The sequence below is a fragment of the Fundulus heteroclitus genome, unplaced genomic scaffold, assembly GCF_011125445.2.
Source record: "Fundulus heteroclitus isolate FHET01 unplaced genomic scaffold, MU-UCD_Fhet_4.1 scaffold_128, whole genome shotgun sequence".
Classification (NCBI taxonomy): domain Eukaryota; kingdom Metazoa; phylum Chordata; class Actinopteri; order Cyprinodontiformes; family Fundulidae; genus Fundulus; species Fundulus heteroclitus.
The window spans coordinates 349,904-359,348 of NW_023396540.1; the positions used below are offsets into that span (position 1 = coordinate 349,904).

The window sequence follows — 9,445 nt, forward strand, 5'->3', positions numbered from 1 at the left end:
CCTGAGTTCTGAGGGGGGAATTTGGGGTTAGATTGAGAAATTCGGTTGCAGGGTATACAGGGAAATTACGGAGTTCATTCACAGCTTCAACAATTTCATACAATGCATTTCTCATTTGCTGGCCATCCATTTTAACAGAGGTCACAATTTAAAAGGTTAACTCTACTGTAGCGTTGAGATCTTGGCGATTTCGTCCATCAGACACTTGCAGCTTCTCAGAAGTTCAGAGCATTTCCGGCTGTGGAACCCTCCTTTGCGACCGGAAAGTGGAATTTTCTGAAAACTCTCCACCGTTTCTGTAATATGAGAAAATAATTATAATTAGGAGAGAATACAACATTGATTTATTATACGAGAAACCAAATTGTAGAAAAATAATAATTATAATAATGATAATAATATTAAGTGATAATAAAAAAAGAAAACAGTCATTGATTTATTTTGTCATACACTAACTGTACATACAGGTTTTTAATAAAGAAGGAGGCTGTTTTTTTTAATTCATTTTATTAAAGGAAACATAGTTCTTTGAAAGCTTTGAGATTCAGATTTACCTGTGATAATCTTCCGGGCTTTAATTATTCTGGATAAGTTTTTGTTGATGGCTTCTTGAAACCTCAGGGTGGTAGAATGTAGCTTCACCAAACTGGATAGTTGCCTCTTACGTTTTAAAGAGGGTGTTCCCCGTCTGGCAGTTGGGGCTGCAAGATAAAAAATAAAAATAAAAAATAAATAAAAAATTATAATATATATATAAATAAGTAAATACAATTAAATAAATGAGTAAAAACCAGCATATAGGTGAAAAGTGAAGAGAGGCCGAGGAGCAGAGGTGTGATTCGAACACACACACACACACACACACACACTCTCACACACACTTTAAGACTTTAAATAAAGAAAAAATGAATTAATTATTAAATAAAGAAAAAAAAACTGTATTACTAACCCTGTGAAGAGGTTGCTGGCAGATCAGTTTGAGGTGCGTTCGCGGGTTGTATCTCTGCACCTTCAGCAGCGAAAGGGCCTGCTTCTGTTAAGAAAGAAAGACGGAGCTTTTTAATGGAGCGAATTACACGCATACAATGATTGCAGCAGAAATAAACACACACACACACACACACAATGAGAACATGAAACTGGGCTAATTCAGAAAAATAAAATCGATATATAGTTTCAGAGTTATAAAGAATGGTAAACTTACGAGGCGTTGGGTTTACTGGTGGAATCGTTCCTTGTGGTACAACCGTTTGGACCCTGTTGGTTTGCGAGGTGGGCAGTTTTGGTTTTTTTTATACTGAGAAGGGGTGTGGTTAACGTTGAAGGGGGGAGGTATTGGCTGTTGTGTGGAGGGCGGGTCTAAAAAGCAACCACTTTCTTGATCCCCCAAAACATCTCTCCAGTTGCAACAGTTGCAGAACAGCGTTGACATCCGGTCTGCTATCATCTTGTCACGCCATGCGTTAAGCAGAAAAATAACCGGAGTTGTTTTATCTTGAGCCTGTCTCGGAGTTGCGCGGAAGAAACCATCGACCGGTAAGCCCCGTTTTTGATTGTCATGTTGGTGAGAAGATCCTATTTGTTGAATCTGTGTCAGTTTCGAATTCCTAAAGTGGGGGAGGGGACCGGAAATGGGGGGAGGGGTATGGATTCCGGAAGTGGGGGAGGGGACCGGAAATGGGGAGGGGTATGGATTCCGGAAGTGGGGAAGGGGACCGGAAGTGGGGGAGGGGACCGGAAATGGGGAGGGGCCGGAAATCAAAGGGGGACCGGAAATGATAAATCATCATAAATGGAAATGATAAATCATAAATCATCCGTCAATTAAAAAGTGACAGAAGGTATATCCTATTAGTGTGTAATGTAAATTTTCTAAAAGAGGTGGAGCTTATGGGCAACTGTGACCCAATAATGAAGCAGCATGTCAGTATAGTGGAAAGTGGAGCTGGCAGTCACACACATTATCAGGGCAAAACAATCCAAAATCTACTGATGGACTTCATTAGTTCAACTAATGGAAAGCATTGTGATAGAAATCAAAACATTCAAGGGTTTCTCTATCATTTTAGATTGCACCCCTGATTTGAGTTGGCAGGAACAGCTCACTGTCACAATGGAGCTAGATGTGGCTGTCGATTTGCTAAAGAAAACCAAAGATTCCCACACCAGCTACAGGAACACTGGATTTTCCGATGCACAGACAACTGCAAAGTGCATGTGGGAAGAAATTAATGTTTAGGCTAAACTCTAACAAAAGCAGTTGAGAACCACAAAAGGCACCTTGGTTATGATTCTCCAGATTAGCACACAGCAGATGCACTTCAAAAAAATATTTTTTTAATGCAGTAGTGGACGAAGCCATCTCTTCACTGGAGAGTTTTCCGGACCATGGACAGGTGAAGGACAAGTTTGGAGTGCTACTGAACTTCCCAACGTACAATAGGAAGAGCTGAAGCAGCACCGTCGAACCCTGAGCACTGCTCTGACCCATGACAACCAGAAAGATATTGATGTCAGAGAACTTGCAAAGGAAATGCAGAATTTCCCACAATTGGCATGAAATATTACAGCCATGGAACTGTTGACTTTCCTGCATGAGAAGAAGCGGACAGAAATTTACCCCAACATGGGGTTGCCCTGAGAATCTCTGCCACTCTTTCTGTTACAGTGGCTTTTCAAACTAGCTTTTCCAAGCTCAAACTCATTTATATTTACCTGAGATCTCAGTGTTGTATAAAGTACTGAAATCTCAGAGTCAAGTAAAAGTATAGGTACCTCTCAAAAATATGACTTTGGTAAAAATCCAAGTCACTGACTGAAATGTTACTTGAGTTAAAGTCCTAAAGTATCTGAAATGTCTTGTACTTAAGTATGAAAATTAATGTAAAAATATATGTACTCAAGTAATGTAATGAAAAATATAAGTAAAAAGTAAAACAAAGCAAATGTAGTTTGAATTACATTTTTAGATTTAGGTAAACTTTGAAGGTCAAATTCACTTAAAATAATATGCAGTGTAGGAGCGATTTAGACCAAGTTTAGACAGAAAATACAACCTTATTGTAAGCTTTCAGCTTTCCTTCTTCAAGTAAGGTTTTTGTACACAACCAAGTGCAGGCAAAGGGGGTGTATACTGTTGAGGAAAATAAATATCTTAGTTGTATTCATATGGAAGAACTCAGGAATGTAAGGTTGTTGACTGTCTCTTCTCTTTGAGGGTAAGATAACATACATGGGTTTTATGGCAGGGGGGTAGGTCATTTGGTTTGACCCTTGGCAGAGTAGAACAGCCTCTTTGTTTTAAGAACAGATCACCTTCCTCTCAAGCATGGGAGGGACGCAGCCTTTAAAAGATGTATTCAGACCAGGGAAAGGCAGACAGAAATCTTGTACATTGCCAGGAGGTCAGCTTGTAATAAATACAACAAAATGGTAATGTAAACTTTTTGTTTTCATTAGGAATTCCCAATGAATTAAATATGCATATTACAATGTTTACCTCTGATCAATGAGCCCTCATTTATTGTCAAATCTTAAACCGGGGTAAAAATGGGCCTTCAAAGCTAAGCACGATTAGCCCAGTACTTTTAAATTAACATTACTAAGAACATGGTTAAGTGATAAACCAGGCTTAGTTAATCTACAGGAAGTGGTAAACTTGCTAATAGATACAGCTGCAGGCAGGCCAGCTGACAGCTTTGCTAGGGCCCGGGACAACGCAGTCTTTTTGCCCCGTTTTCTTGCTGACTGACACTCTGACCATTTGACACTATGACCCCCCTCCACCCCTGTCCTGGGCCCGGGACTACTACCCTGCAGGTATCATTCAGTTAAGAAAATTAGGGGTTAACTTAACCTGCTTGACTACTGAACCAGCTTCTTATCCTATTGGTGGCGATGAACAAGCCCAGGCAAGTCCCGACTTTGTTGCAGTCAATCAGTAGGTGGGGTCAAAACACTTGCGTCTCTCTCTCTCTCTCTTTCTCTCTCTCTCTCTCTCTCTCTCTCTGTCTCTCTCTCTCTCTCTCTCTCTCTCTCTCACTCTCAACGAAACCAAACATTGAAAATGTATTGGAGTGAAAGTATGCAATTTATTCCAAATAATAGTGAAGTAAAAGTGAAAGTTATCAAAAAAATGTTATACTCGAGGAAAGCATAAAGTACTCCAAAATATACTTAAGTACAGTAGTGAAGTATTTTTACTGAGATCTACTATGGTGCAAAAACATCTCAGTGGACTTTTCTTCATAAGCTTTACTCATGTGGTGTCAAATCAGTTGCCTTAAGGTGATGTTGTTGATGACTTTGTTGCAAGAAAGACTAACAGAGTAAAACTGTAGCAGGTGATATGATGTTGACTAGGTAGTTTTGTAGTTTGTCGTTCTGATAATGCAGTATTAAAAAAGCACCACTAGAGGTCTCTATAAAATTTATTTTATAAGTTATTTATATGTGCACTTATACTCAATACAATACAAACTGTGCAGTTGTTATTGTCGTTAGATGTCATTAGTTTCTTTAATATCTTATTTTGTGCAGTGCTTTATTGTATTTAGAATTAATTTTATGTCACTTGTTAACAGTTTTTATTTTGTAGATAAGTTAAATTTTATACCTGCTTAGACTATTTATATACATTTTTTCGTATCGTTTATCCATCCATTTTCTGACCTACTTAATCCCTCATGGGGTCACAGGGGTTGCTGGTGCCTATCTCCAGCGTTCACTGGGCAAGTGGCAGGGTACACACTGGACAGGTTGCCAGTCTGTCGCAGGGCAACACAAAGATAAACAACCATTTACGCACACACTCACACTTAAGGACAATTTAGAGAAGCCAATTAACCTAACAGTCATGTTTTTGGACTGTGGGAAGAAGCCAGAGTACCCGGAGAGAACCCACGCATACACAGGGAGAACATGCAGACTACATGCAGACCCAGGGTTGGATTTGAACCCAGAACCTTCTTGCTACAAGGCACCAGCGCTACACACTGTGTCACTGTGCAGCCCTGTATTGTATATTCCTACTTTATTGTCTTAACGGTTTTCATTGTTCCTCAAAAATAAAATAAAATTTAAAACACAGTGTGTGAGTATATATAAACTGCCAGTGGAATTTACTGCGATGCAGGGGGGGCACCACCTAAAATCTTGCCTAGAGCAACAGATTGGTTAGGGCCAGCCCTGATTGCAGGCAGTGCTTTATGTGGGCTGGTACGGAGTGGTACGCAGGTCTAAAGTTTACCCATCAGCGTACCCGGCTCCCTGCCAACCTCACCACAGTGTACAGCTAGTAGTCTGTTTGTTTATTTTTTTAAAAATCACCTAAAATCACCATTGCCTTGGCTCACAACACTTGCCGCGGGTTGAAGTGAATGTGAGAGGAAATAGGATTTGAACATAGATTTTCAAATTGCAGTATTTAATGATGGATTACTAAATATAATTTACAATTCTTCTTTAAAAATTCAATTCAAAATGTGCAATTACAAAACATTTTTCAATTTGGATTTATAATTGTATGATTTAAATGTTAATTTTGAAAGGGATGTATTTCTTTATCAGTGACTCTCCTGGGGTCCGTTCTTCGTACGTCGCTAACTCAGTTAGCAGGATTTCATTGTTGACGATTTGGCATGATCTTGGATCGTTTGGTTCTTCGAAAGACTTCCTGCACTTGTTGTCATAGCAACATGTGCGCCAGCTTAAGCCTGCTCCAGAGCAGGCTTATTTCATGTAAACAAGATTAGATCACGGCTGTATAAGCGGAGGAGATAGGGAAGTCTGTCGTAGCCGTGTCCATTTTTACGACAGCAACCTGTTGCGGAAGGTGCAAGAATAATTTGCAGAGTTTTTCGAATTAATCGCGTATTGCGCAATAGACAGGATCCTTTAGCGCAGCGCGACAGTAGAGAGATTTTCTTGGTGGCTATTATAAACAGACAAACACATCATTTAACAGTGGCTTTTAAAGAGGAAAAAGTGGTGTTGGAGCCATAAATACAAAATATTTAAGTGATTTGTATGATAGTTTGCTTTTTATTTTTATCATATTCAGTAAGAAGAGTTGTTCGGGCCATTTTATTGTGAAGTTTAGTTTTACTTTGAAAGGCTTGCTTCCTGTCGAGCCGTATCTTGTATTAGAAAAAACTATGGACGGATTATCTAGACACGGAGCAATACAGTTTTACCGTGTAAACTGTCGATGACTTGGAAAAGGAAGATTTTCATTTTTTATGGATAAAGATTTTTTTTTGTTAAAATTCCCAGTTTGCCCGTGTCCTTTACTCCCCGTCTCTAAGGAATGACACTGAAATTTGGATCTCTTGACATAACCAGTGCCTTTTTAAAATAAAGTGTAATAATTAAAGGCTACCATTTTGTAGAATATTCTTGTATTTCACTTTTACTTGTCCCCATGTTCTAGTGGGTCCCGTGGAGGCTCTGATATAAAAGAACAAAGTAAATATGAGATTATTAAAATGCAAAAATTCATACTGTAGAAAGTGATAGAAACATCTACCATGGACAGTATTTACGCATTAATTTGTCTGCTGCTTTTTGCCAGCCCTCTCTCTCCTGGCTTTAACAGATTTTTAGGTGTTTTAATTAATGACTCAAATTCGGCATAACCTTCCAAGCTCTTGTTCTGCTTGGGAGAAAAACTGTGGGCGTTCTTTGGCCATGCTGAACAGCCAATAGCAGCGTTGCTGATCATTGTTTCTACTATCGATACATTTCCCCTTTTAAACATACGCATGAACGCGCAGTTGTCTCAGATAACTCAATCCAGCCATACTAATCATAAACAACAGATGTGTTCGAAGAACCCACTTAGCCGGATCATGATTAGCCGGATGAAATCATCTTGGATGTGTCATTTGATCTTGGATGTTTTAAGCAACGTACGAAGAACGGACCCCTGGTCTTCCATAATCTGTGAAACTGTGCTAAAAATTTGTTCATCATTTTAATCCATCCATCCATCCATCTGTAGTGCCTGTCATGGATCAGTTTTGGTCTGGCCTTTTTTGTCCTGTTGTTTCTCAGTTCCTTCTCCTCTCACTCAGCTCACCCTTCACTCCCTCAGTAATCTGTCACACTTGTTGGACACTAATTAGTCAGAACTCACTCCACCTGCCAGCCTCCCTACAAAAGCCTCCCTCAGCCTTCTTTTTCCTGCCGGTTCGTCTCCACTCACTTCACGTCTGTTAGCCTGGTTGTTCCCTGTTTTAGCTGCTGGATATTCCTGCCACCTCTGAGCTTTAAGGAAGGCCTCTGCCAGCTGCGGTGTTTTCCTGCCACCTCTGAACTTCAAGTAAGGCCTCTGCTAGCTGCTGGATTTTCCTGCCACCTCTGAACTTCAAGTAAGGCCTCTGCCAGCTGCTGGGTTTCCTGCCTTCATCTGTGCCTCGAGTAAAGCCTCTGCAAGCTGTTGTGTTTCCTGCCTCCTCTGTGCCTCTAGTCAAGCCTCTGTTGGCTGCTGGATCTTCTGCCACTCCTGTGCTCCAAGTTGGCCTGCTGCTTATTTGCCTGGATCTCGTGCTGCCCCTGTACTCCAGCAGCCCTGCAACTCAAGAACTCTCTCCGATACATCAGCTCCTGCTCCCATCTGCATCTCCTGCTTCCTCCAGTCCTCCTGGCCCCGCATTCAGTATGCACCCGCTGCAGCCCGATAACTGATTCTGGTTTTCTCCTGTCAAAACATTTCACTTCAATAAACCTGCATAAGAACTAGCTCTTTGTGTGTGTGTGTGTGTGTGTGTGTGTGTGTGTGTGTGTGTGTGTGTGTGTGTGTGTGTGTGTGTGTGTGTGTGTGTGTGTGTGTTTGGGTTCACCTCAACAAATCGTGACAGTGCCATTGAGCCATGATAAAAAAATAAATCAGATTGGATTGGGAACAACGTGAGTTGGAACCCTCACATGCACAAAGGACCTCCCCTTTCAGCAGGGGTCCCCTGTTGCTATAAACTTTCCTCCCACAAGACAAAGCTCTGTCTTCTACTTCTGGCTGGAGCCCTCAGGGGGCTCCCACCCAATTTTCGCTCTCTTTCAGTCTACCCCTGGCCAGAGATGACAACCACTTTTCTCCTGGAGCCCTCAAGGAGAGGTGCTTCCCTGCAGGAGCCACACATGATGCTTGGAAGAGGCCACAAGCTGAGTGAGACATGAGCCTCTCTGAAACTCAGTTCCTCCAAGGCATCAGGAAAAACTGCCAGTCACGAGTGATCCAGAGTCCGCTTTGACCAGCAGCCAGGTGGCTCAAGGCCCAAAAAGCCCCAGCTGCGTGGAAAGTGTTGTGAAACTCCTCTCCCTGCTTTGATGGAGGACCTTCCTGGCATCAGAGGAACTGCTGGAACAAAACTAAGTTGCACTCTGACTTCTGCGCAAACCAGCAGCAAAGTAAGGGATACCGAAACAGCTTTGTTTATTTTTGTCAGCTGTTGCAGGAAAGCAGACATGAGATGGCAGATGCCTTCCCTCACCAGACAAGCTGAGCGATCAGACTATTAAATGGACATCGGTCGAGGCCTCCAAGCTACCCAGACCACGCTTTGGCTAGCTCCTGGCCACATGCCTGCTTCTGCTAGCCCGCCGAGCCGCAGGCTAGCCCGCTGTTGAACAGGACACAATTTTCCCTGCTTTTCAGTGCTGCTTCCTTGGATGGCCAAACTGGACCGAACTCACATGAGGCACTACAGGTTGGGCAGAGAAACCAGAGGGATCATTGCTGATCATTGTTTCTAATATCGATACATTTCCCCTTTTAAACAAACGCATGAACGCACAGTTGTCTCAGATAACTCAATCCAACCATACTAATCATAAACAACAGGTGTGTTTGAAGAACCCAATTAGCCGGATCATGATTAGCCAGATGAAGTCATCTTGGATGTGTCATTTGATCTTGGATGTTTTAAGCAACGTACAAACAACGGGCCCCTGATGTGTGGATCTAACTTTACAATGTCTGTTTGCATTGTTCCTTGATCAAAATGATACAGGAGTATACAGATAGCAACAGATAATCAACTCACCAGCTCATCTTTTCACAGTTACTGGTTTCCGCTGACATCAGTGAAATCTAAATGTAGGCTCTAGAATGGCCCCTTAGGTGTCTGGGGCTTTCAAATGCTGTTGATGTATCCTGGTGTTTCATGTGGTTTTCTTGATGAAAACTATTAAAAACAAACATGTGACCTTCAGAGTCTGATAGCTACTTGGTAGTCTTTGGAGGACTTTTCTTCACCATGGCAAAAAACAAGTTGTTTATCATCTTCATCTGTGAGTTAATTTATATACGGTATTTTCAAGCTAGATTTAAAAAAAAAATACTATCTGGATATTCAACACTACAGCACTGCTGAAGTTTTATTTTACTTTGTAATATATTTTTTTCTCACAGGTTTCATTCATGGGTTTGGGGCAAAAGGTCAGTCAA

The 9,445-nt window shown here is 41.3% G+C and overlaps 1 long non-coding RNA gene across 2 annotated transcripts; it reads right to left on the minus strand.

The window, feature by feature from the left end:
• Positions 1-282: 282 nt before the first annotated feature.
• Positions 283-1,633, minus strand: LOC118558420. 2 transcript variants are annotated; one of them, XR_004928342.1, is made up of 4 exons: positions 1,205-1,633; positions 950-1,033; positions 555-701; positions 283-296 (listed from the first exon to the last, which is right to left on the minus strand). It is a non-coding gene; the product is annotated as an uncharacterized LOC118558420 (long non-coding RNA). The 2 variants fall into 2 exon arrangements; XR_004928341.1 differs by lacking the exon at positions 1,205-1,633 and having other exon boundaries at positions 950-1,041.
• Positions 1,634-9,445: the final 7,812 nt, after the last annotated feature.